Source organism: Entelurus aequoreus, linkage group LG12, assembly GCF_033978785.1.
Source record: "Entelurus aequoreus isolate RoL-2023_Sb linkage group LG12, RoL_Eaeq_v1.1, whole genome shotgun sequence".
NCBI lineage: Eukaryota > Metazoa > Chordata > Actinopteri > Syngnathiformes > Syngnathidae > Entelurus > Entelurus aequoreus.
Window position 1 is genome coordinate 21718620 of NC_084742.1, and position 15258 is coordinate 21733877.

At 38.4% G+C, this 15258-nt stretch overlaps 1 protein-coding gene across 1 annotated transcript in view; it reads left to right on the forward strand.

The window, feature by feature from the left end:
- Positions 1-13379: 13379 nt before the first annotated feature.
- Positions 13380-15258, forward strand: part of LOC133662630 (phospholipid-transporting ATPase ABCA1-like) — a 198498-nt gene continuing 196619 nt past the window's right edge. Inside the window, exon 1 of the mRNA XM_062066745.1 lies at positions 13380-13625. The gene's annotated coding sequence lies outside the window, so the exon portion shown is untranslated. The remainder of the gene's footprint in view (positions 13626-15258) is intronic.

A 15258-nucleotide genomic window follows, 5' to 3' on the forward strand; every position in this document is an offset into this window, starting at 1 on the left:
ACATTTTTTTCTTTTGTATGATCTTTTTTAATGAATTAACGTTTATGACAACCTTTTTCCAAAACACAATATAGAATGTGAGATATAACAGGATAATGCATACATTTGTCATTTGTTTTCAAAACGCTTACAAAAAAGTGGGACCCCAAAAATTTACTGTGGGACCCCATTTTTATGACTTGATGGGGTCCCTGGGACCCCATTTTGAAAATTCCTAGAGCCAACACTGCTGTCAACAGAGGAGAAAAAATGCTTTATTTAAAAAAAAATATTATTTATAAAGCAAGTTCGAGTATCATTGGCAAATTTTCTCCTAGTCCCGGCCTTGGCGTGCTGCCCGCCTTGGGACGCATATGTGTCCTCTTTTTGGGATTTCAGAATATGGTCAGCCTAACTTAGTACATGATGAATTCATGAGGGTCAGATGATTCATTTTGGTCCATTTCAGTGGTAAATAATATATAAATAATAAATGTCAGTGTTTATATCAAGGCAACAACATAAACGCATCAGATTTAGTGTTAGCCTGTTAGCATTAGCATTCAGTTCACTAGGGTTGAGACCAATAACGACACAAATGGAGTGTCACTGACTACTTTTAAAACATGTAACAAAGTAAATAGTGAATATTTGATGTATTTGTTTTGACTCCTTCATTTCAAATTCCTCTTCAAACTATGAGGTCTGAGTCCCAGTGAGCAGTTCGCATCACCGCTTCAAAGTCCGGCTGAATATTTTATATTCCTCTGTTAATACATTTAATTGTGTCCACTTCTTGTAGCTTTTGGTATTGAAATTAAGTGTGTAAAAAATAGCATGGAACTGCATACCGGCTGTGTAAAAACACTGCAAGATAGTTCCAATACTCATCCATCCATCCATTTTCTACCTCTATATATATATATATATATATATATATATATATATATATATATATATATATATATATATATATATATATATATATATATATATATATATATATATATATATATATATCAGTATACAAATATATAAACACATATACATACAGTATATATATATATATGTATGTATGTATGAATGTGTATATATATATATATGTATATAGGGCTGCAACAACTAATCGATTAAAATTGATTATAAAAATAGTTGGCGATTAATTTAGTCATCAATTCGTTGGATCTATGCTATGCGATTGCTCAGAGGCTACTTTTTTTTTCTTCTTTTTTTATAAACCTTTATTTATAAACTGCAACATTTACAAACAGCTAAGAAACAATAATCAAAATAAGTATAGTGCCAGTATGCTTTTTTTTCAATAAAATACTGGAAAGGATAGAAATGTAGTTTCTCTTTTATCCGATTAATAATTGATTAATCAAAGTAATAATCGACAGATTAATCGATTATCAAATTACTTGTTAGTTGCAGCCCTATATGTATATATGTATATGTATATATATAATGTAGTTCCTGCTGTGGAAGAAGGCCTAATCTTTGACTATCAGTAGGTCCTTTAAAACAGCAGTGCTCTCCTGTCACATAGAGGACATTTTTAATTAAGTATTTTGCAGTTACAGTATTGTTGTTTTGTTATGCTTGTTGCGTTGTGGACGTTGTTTTTTGTTTGAGATCAAATTCTAAGTTTTCCTCGACAGGTGAGTTTTGAAATAATAAGGTGGGGAGGCGAGGAATAACAGCGTAGCAGTGACAAGCAATTTGGTGAAACACCTCCTGCCTCCTCGTCTCCAGGCAGTGCTAATCTATTACTGAGCTCTAATAATGGTGCCACTCATACTGCCACCACCCCCACCATCCTTCTAGAACCTCAGTGTGAGTCACGCCTGGGGTTAAGGGACTACTACAGCGATGACGATGACAGATGTGAGTGATGACTGCGAGGACGGATGATGATTAGCAAGAGTCGAGGCCGCGTCGTAGGAGGCTGACTCCCGACAGTACAGTACATCATAGCCAGCCATCCTGCAAACGGACAGGAATAGGACGTGTGTTTGCTAACCTCAAATCACTCTGATTCTCTATGGAAAGTGACAGTTAAAACACATACAGTATGTTTGATATATTACAAACCTATATTATCTAGGTCAGTGTTTTTCAACCACTGTGCCGCAGCACACTATTGTGCCGTGAAATACAGTCTGGTGTGCCGCGGGAGATTATGTAGTTTCACCTATTTGGGTTAAAAATATTTTTTGCAAACCAGTAATTATAATCTGCAAATAATGTGCCGTTGTTGAGTGTCGGTACTGTCTAGATCTCGGCAGAGTAACCGTGTAATACTCTTCCATATCAGTAGGTGACAGCCGGTAGCTAATTGCTTTGTAGATGTCGGGAACACGTCGTGTGAGACGACGATGGTTTGTCGTGATCATAATATGCAGACGACAGCGGGAGGCAGTGTGCAGGTAAAAAGGTGTCTTATGCTTAAACCAAAAATAAACAAAAGGTGAGTTCCCCTAAGAAAAGGCATTAAAGCTTAGGGAAGGCTATGCAGAATGAAACTAAAACTGAACTGGCTACAAAGTAAACAAAAACAGAATGCTGGAAGACAGCAAAGACTTACAGTGTGTGGAGCAGAGACGGCGTCCACAATGTACATCCGTACATGACATGACAATCAACAACGTCCCCACAAAGAAGGATAAAAACAACTGAAATATTCTTGATTGCTAAAACGAAGTAGATGCGGGGAATATCGCTCAAAGGAAGACATGAAACTGCAACAGGAAAATACAGACAAAACAAGAAAAGCCACCAAAATACGAGCGCAAGACAATAACTAAAACACTACACACGGGACAACAGCAAAAAACTGAAAATAAGTCACGTCGTGATGTGACAGGTCGTGACAGTACACCTACTTTGAGACAAGAGCTATATTGATGCATGGTTGGTTATGGTTTAAATTCATATCCAACAATTGCGACAACGACTTTTTATCGTTACTGAGTTTCATTTTTTAATGATTTCTGCTGGTGGTGTGCCTCCGGATTTTTTCAATGAAAAATATGCGCCTTGGCTCAAAAAAGGTTGAAAAACACTGATCTAGGTAATATAGTTAAGCAAATTATTGCAACCCCAGAAATACACAGCATACTTCAGGGGGGTTCAAACTTGTTCCAAAATGTGTGGGCCATTTACATATCTATTTTATTTTGTAAAAAAACAAAACAAAATCAGATATCATATTTATTTAAAGGGGGACCTATGATGATTTTAATCTAATCTGCTGGAACATTGCTTTTGTATGCCTTTTCATATGTAAACTGGTGCGGTCTTTTAGCTTTCTTTTGAGTTTACATAGTAGCCTAGGGTTTTTTTTTGTATTGCATAGCTTTTACTATGCTTCGGGTGCACTCCCAGCTGCACCAGTTTTTTTTTCTTCATATATTAAATACAGTTTTACCTGCACGCTGTCCCCTGCACCTTGAGATCATGATAACTACCGCTACAAAGCGGCCCAAGTGTCACATTGACAATATGTTGCGGGCAAACAAAATTCAATCAATCAATCAATCAATCAATGTTTATTTATACAGCCCTAAATCACAAGTGTCTCAAAGGGCTGTACAAGCCACAACGACATCCTCGGTACAGAGCCCACATACGGGCAAGGAAAAACTCACCCCAGTGGGACGTCGGTGAATGACTATGAGAAACCTTGGAGAGGACCGCATATGTGGGTAACCCCCCCCCTCTAGGGGAGACCGAAAGCAACGGATGTCGAGTGGGTCTGACATAACATTGTGAAAGTCCAGTCCACAGTGGATCCAACACATCAGCGGGAGTCCAGTCCACAGCGGGGCCAACAGGAAACCATCCCGAGCGGAGACGGGTCAGCAGCGCAGAGATGTCCCCAACCGATGCACAGGCTAGTGGTCCACCCGGGGTCCCGGCTCTGGACAGCCAGCACTTCATCCATGGCCACCGGACCTATGCAACTCCCCCTCGCAAGGGACAGGGGAGAAGAGGAGAGAAGAAAAGAAACGGCAGATCAACTGGTCTAAAAAAGGGGGGGTCTATTTAAAGGCTAGATTATACAAATGAGTTTTAAGATGGGACTTAAATGCTTCTACTGAGGTAGCATCTCTAACTGTTACCGGGAGGGCATTCCAGAGTACTGGAGCCCGAATAGAAAACGCTCTATAGCCCGCAGACTTTTTTTTGGCTCTGGGAATCACTAATAAGCCGGAGTTCTTTGAACGCAGATTTCTTGTCGGGACATATGGTACAATACAATCGGCGAGATAGGCTGGAGCTAAACCGTGTAGTATTTTATACGTAAGTAGTAAAACCTTAAAGTCGCATCTTAAGTGCAGAGGAAGCCAGTGCAAGTGAGCCAGTATAGGCGTAATATGATCAAACTTTCTTGTTTTTGTCAAAAGCCTTGCAGCCGCATTTTGTACCAACTGTAATCTTTTAATGCTAGACATAGGGAGGCCCGAAAATAATACGTTACAGTAATCGAGACGAGACGTAACGAACGCATGAATAATGATCTCAGCGTCGCTAGTAGACAAGATGGAAAATTCAAGTTGCGGCCCGCAAATTGCCCCCATACCACACTTTGGATACTACTGGCATAGATGATGACATTTTAAGAAAAAATTTGTAATTGGTCTAATGTTTTAGAGAAAATAATTTTTTTCTGAACTATTGGCTAAAAAGGAAGAAAAACATTTAATACAATATGAAATCATAAGTTATAACAATTGTTGATTTTATTAATAACAGAGTGGATATTTATTTAAATTTTAAACATTTAGATTTGTCTCAAATGCCTTAACCAATGACAAAGCAAGCTTTTAAATGCTTTAAACTGTCTTTGGGAAGGATCGTCCTCCACCAATGCAAATGTTGACACGGCTATTAAAGCTGTGACAACCTTGTTTGAGGGTTATAATCTCAACCTCAGCTCAAAGTCTGTCTCACATTTTGTCCCTAGAGCACAAAATGTCTGCAACTTTAGCTGTCAAACTGCTCCTTAGCTCATTCCTGCCTCACACCAAAAATGACAAGGAGGTGAGAGCCTTTATAGCTGAATTGCAGGGGAAAAAAAACAAAAAAAAGAAATTTTTTGCTGTCACTGCTGCTACTGGGAGATTTATTTATTTGATTCTGTCTCTCATGTCCCTGTTTAAAAAAAAGAAAGAAGGAAGGACGTCTGTGGGCTTCTCATATCAGTCAGTGTGATGGAATGCACCACTTGTACCTCCTCTGAGATTAAGCAGCGTGAAATGTCAATTTAGAAGAAACGGGCAGAAAGACTAAGTTGAGTGCGGGATAAAGAGAAGAGAAGAAACCGGCAGAAAGACGAAGGCTTCTCGACTCGTCTTGTGGGACCGGGGAAGACATCAGGGAGGATGAAATGTTTGGACTTGAACCGCCAAAACTGACTCTCTTCTACACATGTGGAAAGTAAATAGCTTCTGTTCCCACTCTTGCAGTTTTTAAGGAATTACTCAAAAACACAAGTCAAAGATCCTCTATATGACAGGAGTGCGTTGATGTTTTTAAGGACCTGCTGCAAAAACGTTCTTGTTCTTGTGGAAGCTTAGTGGAAGGTTAATGACGCCACCTTTTCCCATCATCCCCACTGGGTGTTTTTATGGAGGAGGAATTAATTACTTGTGACAAATACGCTTCGCGCTCAGACGAGACGTCGTTTTCGGCCAGGCGGCCTGTGAACAAAAACATTTTTCCAAAGCGTTGGTTATATTAGCCGTGAAGTCGCTTATAATCGCTGGACGCTACGAAAGTAGCAGCGTCGAATGTACGTGCTTTTGTAGCCTTGACATTACCTCGTCCTTTCTGGCCCTGAGAAAGGTATGAAACCACTTTGGAATCATTAGTGTAAGGTTTAATCTACACTACCTATATTCGTTCAGTTTTCAGTTTTTTAGAGTTCATTTTAAAAATCCCTCAAATTTGAACAGTGTAGACCAGGGGTGTCAAACGTACGGCCCGTGGGCCGGATCAGGCCCCCGAACAGGTTTTATCCGGCCCGCAGGATAAGTTTGCTAAATATAAAAATGAGCCGAAATTTTGGAATGAAAGAAACTGCCGTTCTAAATGTGTCCACTAGATGTCGCAATAGCAATTATTTGTATCATTGGGGATGATGCTACATATGTAAAAAAAAAAAGAAGTAACCACATGATGTGAGTGCACCAGTCCAGGAAAATGATCAAACTACATGAATAACATGATTTTGATATTATTTTTTTTATCTTGATAGATTGAAAATCAACACCAATGATTTGACTGATGAATATTATCACATAATTTATTCAGAAAGTATAAATAATGATAAATAAAGATAGAATACTGTTAACCACAACATGTAAGTGTAAAAAAAACCCCAACAACATTATGATTTGTACATTTTCAGAATGTGCTTGTTCTATTTAAAAAAAAAAGAAAACAATCTGAAGTTGTCTTCATTTTTAAGTTATCGTGCCGTGATTTTACCAGTCCGGCCCACTTGGGAGTAGATTTTCCTCCATGTGGCCCCCGATCTAAAATGAGTTTGACACCCCTGGTGTAGACATACGGATGACATGTAATTGTCAAGCGTTTACATTCCTATCCATTCTCATCCATTTTCTACCGTTTGTCCCTTTCGGGGTTGCGGGGGGTGCTACAGCCTACCTATTATTTTAATAACATGGTTGTGTCCTGACATTTTTAATAACAGCTTACCCATACATAAACTTTAAGGCAAAAAGTAGCCTTCGTAAATGTTGTTCATGCATACACATTTAGGTATAAGAAACCTCTAGAACAGAGGTGCCCAAAGTGGGGCAAAATGAGTCCAAGTTGGCCCGTCGAGTAATTTTTTTTAGATAAAACAAAATAACATGCAAGGTAACATACTCTTAAAGGCCTACTGAAACCCACTACTACCAACCACGCAGTCTGATAGTTTATATATCAATGATGAAATCTTAACATTGCAACACATGCCAATACGGCCGGGTTAACTTATAAAGTGCAATTTTAAAATTCCCGCCACACTTCCGGTTGAAAAACTCCTTTGGATATGATTTATGCGCGTGACGTCACAAAAGCAACGGAAGTGGTTGGACCCCATCGGACCCGATAGAAAAGCCTCTTGTTTTCTTTGACAAAATTCCACAGTATTCTGAATCTTTTGCAATTTGTTTAATGAACAATGGAGACTGCAAAGAAGAACGTTGTAGGTGGGATCGATCGGTGTCTTAGCGGCTAAGTACAATACTGTAATATCCGTGATATTTGCATTAGTGTACTGTGTCTTTAAGGGTTTGGGGAACGCGCATGCGCGAGTGAGTTGGCGGAGAACTTGAGTGTGTGTGAGCGTGAGTTTTGGCTAACAGCAGCTCGTGTATGTGTGTGCGTTACTTTTTGAACTACAACCAGTTACCGCTTGTTAATAAAGCGATTGAGCAATTTGTTTAATGGACACTGGAGACTGCAAATAAGAAAGTTGGAGCCGGTGGAGCGGCGGACTACAGCAACACCAACACCAGGAGGTTGTGTTGTGTTTTGAGCAGGATAGCAGACGCACTACGGTGAGTCTAGCTTTGGCTTCCAAACATTTGATCGATTGCCCGTACGTGCGTGTCGATATGTGCATGTGACGTACGTAACTTTGGGGAAATATATGTTTCTTGCTGACTCTGATGGCGGCCGGGGTGTCGTCAAAAGCGTACAACGCCCGCCGCCGCATCTAAGTTAGCTACGCAGCTAGGTTAGCTTCTGTTTTTTTAGCTTCGCCAAGCTGAATATTATTAATCGTGTATTTACATGTTCATGGTTTAATAGTATTATTGATCTTCTGTCTATCCATCCAGTCAGGGTTTTTTTTTATTTAGTTTCTATCTGCATTTGAGACTGGCGCTATCGCGTTGGCTACGTAGCTAGGTTAGCTTCTGTTTTTTTAGCTTCGCCAAGCGGAATATTATTAATCGTGTATTTACATGTTCATGGTTTAATAGTATTATTGATCTTCTGTCTATCCATCCAGTCAGTTTTTTTTAAAATTTAGTTTCTATCTGCATTTGAGACTGCTGCTATCAAGTTGGCTACGTAACTAGGTTAGCTTCTATTTTTTTTAGCTTCGCAAAGCTGAATTATTAATCGTGTATGTACATGTTCAGTCACTGTGAATGTCCATTTCGCGTTCTCCACTCTCATTTTCAAGAGGATATAGTATCTAAAATGGTTTAAAATACAAATCTGTGATACACAATAGAAAAAGTAGAGAGTGTGGAATCCAATGAGCCAGCTTGTACCTAAGTTACGGTCAGAGCGAAAAAAGATACGTCCATCACTGCCTTTCAAGTCCTTCACTGTAACGTTCCTTATCTACGAATCTTTCATCCTCGCTCAAATTAATGGTGTAATCGTCACTTTCTCGGTCCGAATCTCTCTCACTCCATTGTAAACAACGGGAATTGTGAGCAGCACTACCGCTTGTGACGTCACGCTACTTCCGGTACAGGCAAGGCTTTTTTTTATCAGCGAGCAAAAGTTGCGAACTTTATCGTCGATTTTCTCTACTAAATCCTTTCAGCAAAAATATGGCAATATCGCGAAATGATCAAGTATGACACATAGAATGGATCTGCTATTCCCGTTTAAATTAAAAAAAATCATTTCAGTAGGCCTTTTTAAAGGCCTACTGAAACCCACTACTACCGACCATGCAGTCTGATGGTTTATATATCAATGATGAAATCTTAACATTGCAACACATGCCAAAACGGCCGGGTTAACTTTTATAAAGTGCAATTTTAAATTTCCCGCGAAACTTCCGGTTGAAAACGTCAATGTATGATGACGTATGCGCGTGACGTCAATGGTTGTAACGGAAGTATTCGGACACCATTGTATCTCAATACAAAAAGCTCTGTTTTCATCGCAAAATTCCACAGTATTCTGGACATCTGTGTTGGTGAATCTTTTGCAATTTGTTTAATAATAAAGACTGCAAAGAAGAAAGCTGTTGGTGGGATCGGTGTATTAGCGGCTGGCTGCAGCAGCACAACCAGGAGGACTTTGAGGATAGCAGACGCGCTATCCGACGCTAGCCGTTGACCGCATCTATGATCGGGTGAAGTCCTTCGTCGCTCCGTCAATCGCTGGAACGCAGGTGAGCACGGGAGTTGATGAGCAAATGAGGGCTGGCTGGCGTAGGTGGATAGCTAATGTTTTTAGCATAGCTCTGTGAGGTCCGATAGCTAAGTTAGCTTCAATGGCGTCGTTAGCAACAGCATTGTTAAGCTTCGCCAGGCTGGAAAGCATTAACCGTGTAGTTACAGGTCCATGGTTTAATAGTATTGTTGATTTTCTGTCTATCCTTCCAGTCAGGGGTTTATTTCTTTTGTTTCTATCTGCAGTTAAGCCCGATGCTATCACGTTAGCTCCGTAGCTAAAGTGCTTCGCCGATGTATTGTCGTGGAGATAAAAGTCACTGTGAATGTCCATTTCACATTCTCGACTCTCATTTTCAAGAGGATATAGTATCCGAGGTGGTTTAAAATACAAATCCGTGATCCACAATAGAAAAAGGAGAGTGTGTGGAATCCAATGAGCCAGCTTGTACTTAAGTTACGGTCAGAGCGAAAAAAGATACGTCCTGCACTGCACTCTAGTCCTTCACTCTCACGTTCCTCATTCACGAATCTTTCATCCTGGCTCAAATTAATGGGGTAATCGTCGCTTTCTCGGTCCGAATCGCTCTCGCTGCTGGTGTAAACAATGGGAAAATGTGAGGAGCCTTTCAACCTGCGACGTTACGCTACTTCCGGTACAGGCAAGGCTTTTTTAATCAGCGACCAAAAGTTTCTAACTTTATCGTCAATGTTCTCTACTAAATCCTTTCAGCAAAAATATGGCAATATCGCGAAATGATCAAGTATGACACATAGAATGGATCTGCTATCCCCGTTTAAATAAAAAAAATTCATTTCAGTAGGCCTTTAATACACCATACAATCAGTCAAATAACTAAAATATCACACAGTGAAATAAAACACAAAATACAAGGTAAGATGTTAAAAAAGCAAGTATAACTAGGGCTAAGTTAATGTGTACAGATTTTTTTCTTTTCAACCAACGCGTAACCTTTGTTTTGAACACATTCATATCTGAAAATAATTAGATTTATGTTGGTAATCTATTCCATAGTTGACAGCCTGAGATGGAAAAGGCAGATTGTCCAAATGTAGTTCTTCTGGGTTTTTATCATTGTATCCCATTGAGTTTTTTCTTGCCCTGGTGTGGGATCTGAGCCGAGGATGTCGTTGTGGCTTGTGCAGCCCTTTGAGACATTTGTGATTAAGGGCTATATAAATAAACTTTGATTGATTCATTGATTGATTCTGCAACTTCTGAGTGATATTTTACAGTTCCCAACCATCATGCTGCTTGTTAGCCATTAATTACTGTTATGTCTTTAAATGTACCTTGGAAGAGATCCCCGGGCTGGATCTTGTAAACCACCAAAAAAAAAAGGCTTCAATAAACATAAATGAACAAAACCCTCAAAATAAAAATAAAATATTTTTTCAATGTTTGAAAGTGATGCCAGCAGATGGGCTATTTGTCCAAACTGTAAAAGGCCTGGTTGCACAAGATGTCATGATGTCAAGTTGTTAGACAAAAGGGAAAGATGAGAAAAAATCAGGGCATGCATGAACATCTTAGCTGCTGGAATGGGTTTGACACTTCTCAATAGCTTAAAACAGTTGAGGTTACTTTTTGCTACTTTTAATACCCTATGTGCTTTTCAAATGTAAGTTGTGGGTCTAAGATTACGCCCACATATTTACATTTAAGTTGACTAGCCTCTGTCACACTCGCACAAAACGTTCATGCGCCTGTTGTGAAGGAGATGTATTTATGAACACTTTTATTTTTAAAATGGAGGATATTTCTGCATTGTTGCTGTTTGAGTAAAACGTGTGGTGTTCAGGTTTTGGGGGCAGGGTTGTTGTAGAATTTGAGGACAAAAATAAATTGATCCATTTTGGAATGAGGCTGTAACTAGAGATGTCCGATAAATGCTTTAAAATGTAATATCGGAAATTATCGGTATCATTTTTTAAATTATCGATATCGTTTTTTAAAATGTTTTTATTTTAAATTTTTTTATTATTAAATCCACATAAAAAACACAAGATACACTTACAATGAGTGCACCAACCCAAAAAACTTCCCTCCCCCATTTACACTCATTCACACTCATTCACACAAAAGGGTTGTTTCTTTCTGTTATTAATATTCTGGTTCCTACATTATATTTTAATATATATCAATACAGTCTGCAAGGGATACAGTCCGTAAGCACACATGATTGTGCGTGCTGCTGGTCCACTAATAGTACTAACCTTTAACAGTTAATTTGACTAATTTTCATTAATTACTAGTTTCTATGTAACTGTTTTTATATTGTTTTACTTTCTTTTTTATTCCAGAAAATGTTGTTCATTTATTTATCTTATTTTATTTTTTTTATTTTTTTTTAAAAAGGACCTTATCTTCACCATACCTGGTTGTCCAAATTAGGCATAATAATGTGTTAATTCCACGACTGTATATATCGGTTGATATCGGTATCGGTAATTAAGAGTCGGACAATATCGGAATATCGGATATCGGCAAAAAAGCCATTATCGGACATCTCTACCTGTAACATAACAAAATGTGGAAAAAGTGAAGCGCTGTGAATACTTTCTGGATGCACTGTACAGATATTTTTTTAAAGTCAAGATTAAGCTGATTATTTTGCAGCCATTGATGCATCTTGTTAGGACCTCTGTAGCCTTGCTAGGTGACTTGGCTGCTGTTTTTAACCACATTATCTGCATAAAGTTGGCAGGTGGTTGCTGGGCAACATGAAGGAAAGTCACTTAATAAAGGCTAAATATGACTGGATCAAGTATTGACCCTTGGGGGTATTACCATTTCATTATTGAAAAAATATGACTTTACCCGGTTAAGAGAAGACCCAAACCAAGAAATTTCAAGATTTAAGAGAATGCTGTGGTTGACTGTCCCAAATGCCGTTTTTTAGGTCAAGAAACACCACCCTCACAACATGTCCACCATCCATAGAGCACTTCAGGTTTTCACTGAGATAGGAGTTTGCTATCTCTGTCGAGTACTTAGGTGTAAAACTAAAGAAGTTGATTGTATTCCAAACAATCAATCAACGGTGCTGCTACAATCTTCTCCAATACTTTTGATAAAACAGGCATAATAGAAATAGGGCGATAACTAACAGGATCATTAGGTGTTGCTGCTTTGAATATTGGGGTAATTACAGCTTTTTCCCTGATGTTGGGGAGATTACTGGCCTAAAAGATAAATGATTAATACATGACTGTATTGTTGTATACAAGTTAGAAATGTATTTTGCTCTAGAGTTAGACAAACTAATGCTACTTGTGCTTCAGTGGCCTCCCTAATACAAAAGGGATGTGATAATTTCATACATACTCTTGTCATTAATTACAAAAGAGGCACTGTAATTATTTCACTGACTGTATAAAATCTGAATTACATTTATGTGGCATTATTAGGGACGGCGTGGCGAAGTTGGTAGAGTGGCCGTGCCAGCAATCGGAGGGTTGCTGGTTACTGGGGTTCAATCCCCACCTTCTACCATCCTAGTCACGTCCGTTGTGTCCTTGGGCAAGACACTTCACCCTTGCTCCTGATGGCTGCTGGTTAGCGCCTTGCATGGCAGCTCCCGCCATCAGTGTGTGAATGTGTGTGTGAATGGGTGAGTATGGAAATACTGTCAAAGCGCTTTGAGTAGAAAAGGTAGAAAAGGTGCGATACAAGTATAACCCATTTATTATCTGAGATATAAATTATTTTCAGTTCCTTTATCATTTTTGACTGCATGATTTGTTAGTTTAGTGTTTCCACAGGAATTCACTGTTGCCCTTTGCAATTGCTATTAGTTCTGTACAGTATGAAGCCTTTGCTTTGCATAATTCCAGATTCCAGAACAGTTTAATCCTCAGGCTTTTGCAGATTAGCCAATCAGTTTATGTTTTGTGGTTAATGAAGTTTTTAAAGCCAGATCTCTTTGCTTCATCAGTTTGAGTATTTCTTTAGTAAACCATGGTAAGGCTGTCACACCAAGTGTGCCTCTTGACTCTTTGGTGTTCTTTTTGCTACTTCTAATTTGGTGTTCTGTTTCCTTAGTTACCGCAGATGGGCGTAGGCACGACCCACACCTGCTTCCCATCACTAATCGTCCCCTTATTTAAGGAGGAGGCTAGCAGTAGGAAGATGTTGGATCGTTTGCAACTCTGGAGCCTGTCCTTCATCTTCCTGCCCTTTCCTCGGAGGTCCGTGATGAGTATCTTTTTGTTTGTTAAAGGTAGTTTAGGATAGAGCATTGTGGCTTTGCCAAGGTTATTTTCTTTATTTTTTACTACTTGTAAAGTCATCTCTTTTGCCGGTACCCTTATTTTTTCCCTTTTTGTCTTCCTCCCGCTGAGACATCTTTAAAGAACTACTTCTATGCTTATTTGTTTCACGGCAGACATTAAAGACTTTTGACCGCCATTACGCCTCTTCCCTGCATCTTGGCTCCGAAACTCAAACCACACCTGACAAAGGTAGTAGCTTTCCTCTGTTTATCCTAAATGTTTTTGGTGTATTTTTGTACTTATTTTTACAATTGAACAATTCATGATTTCACAACACCTATCCAATTTGTTCATTCCTTTTGGGTATTTTCGGTCAATATATTTCAATTTGTTAGAATTGCTGAATTTTTGATTTGGGGATGATCATCTTTATTTTGTCTGAATACTTTTATTAAAATAATGCAGTTTTGACAGTTTCTGGCGGCGAGTGTTATGGTCTGATACTCCAGTGATTAAATTATGTTTTGGTTATCTTATCTGGTTTATTAGTAAATGTCATGTCAATTAATGTTTATTTTAAAATTTTTGTTTATTGGGACAAGCGGTAGAAAATGGATGGATGGATGGGTCTTATCTGACCAGTTGCTATTGAAGTCACTATACCCTATTGTTTCATTATCAGAGTCAAGCTGTCTCATAACATTTTGTATAGCTAGACATGGAGAGGATCATATAAAACAACAATATTAAAATTAATCTGCGATAAGAGAATCACTTTAAGAATGCAAGAGGGCTATTTTAACTATATCTCTCTGCATTTATACTTTTCTTAAATATAATACCTCATCCTTTCCCATTGACCCGTCCTTTCTAAAGCACAAATATCTAGGTATATCCATCATGTGTGCTGGTACACTTTGGTGGAGATTAGTGTTGTCCCGATACCAATATTTTGGTACCGGTGCCAAAATTATTTTGATACTTTTCGGTACTTTTCAGTACTTTTCTAAATAAAGGTGACCACAAAAAATTGCATTATTGGCTTTATTTTAACAAAAAATCTTACGGCACATTAAACATATGTTTCTTATTGCAAGTTTGTCCTTATATAAAATAGTTAACATACAAGACAACTTGTCTTTTATTAGTAAGTAAGCAAACAAAGGCTCCTAATTAGTCTGCTGACATATGCAGTAACATATTGTGTCATTTTCCATTCTATTATTTTTTCAAAATTATTAAGGACAAGTGGTAGAAAATGAATTATTAATCTACTTGTTCATTTACTGTTAATGTCTGCGTACTTTCTCTTTTAACAACTCTTTAACATTTTTGTCAAAATGTAATAATCACTTATTCTTCTGTTGTTTGATACTTTACAATAGTTTTGGATGATACCACAAATTTGGGTATCAATCCGATACCAAGTAGTTATAGGATCATACATTGGTCATATTCAAAGTCCTCATGTGTTCAGGGACATATTTCCTGAGTTTATAAACATAATATAAATTTTTAAAAAACAAAAGATGTTGTGATGCCAAAAAATATCGATGTAATCATAGTAGTATCGACTACATACGCTACTGTACTTGGTATCATTACAGTGGATGTCATGTGTAGATCCACCAATGGCGTTTGTTTACATTTTGATGCCGGTGAGCTACGGTGTGTAATGAAGTATGTTTAGCTATTCCTCGTCCTGCAGGGCTGATACTTGTAAGAAACCTACTTTATTTGTCGCCATGGAGGCGAGGATTAGTGATTTAGAAGTAGCTAAAACACTGCCGACTGCGGCTGGACTTTAGTCGCTTGCTAGCTAGCCATGTCTTAAAGCACCTCTTCCGGTGGGCGTTTCAGTGTTATAACTTCATCTTTATCG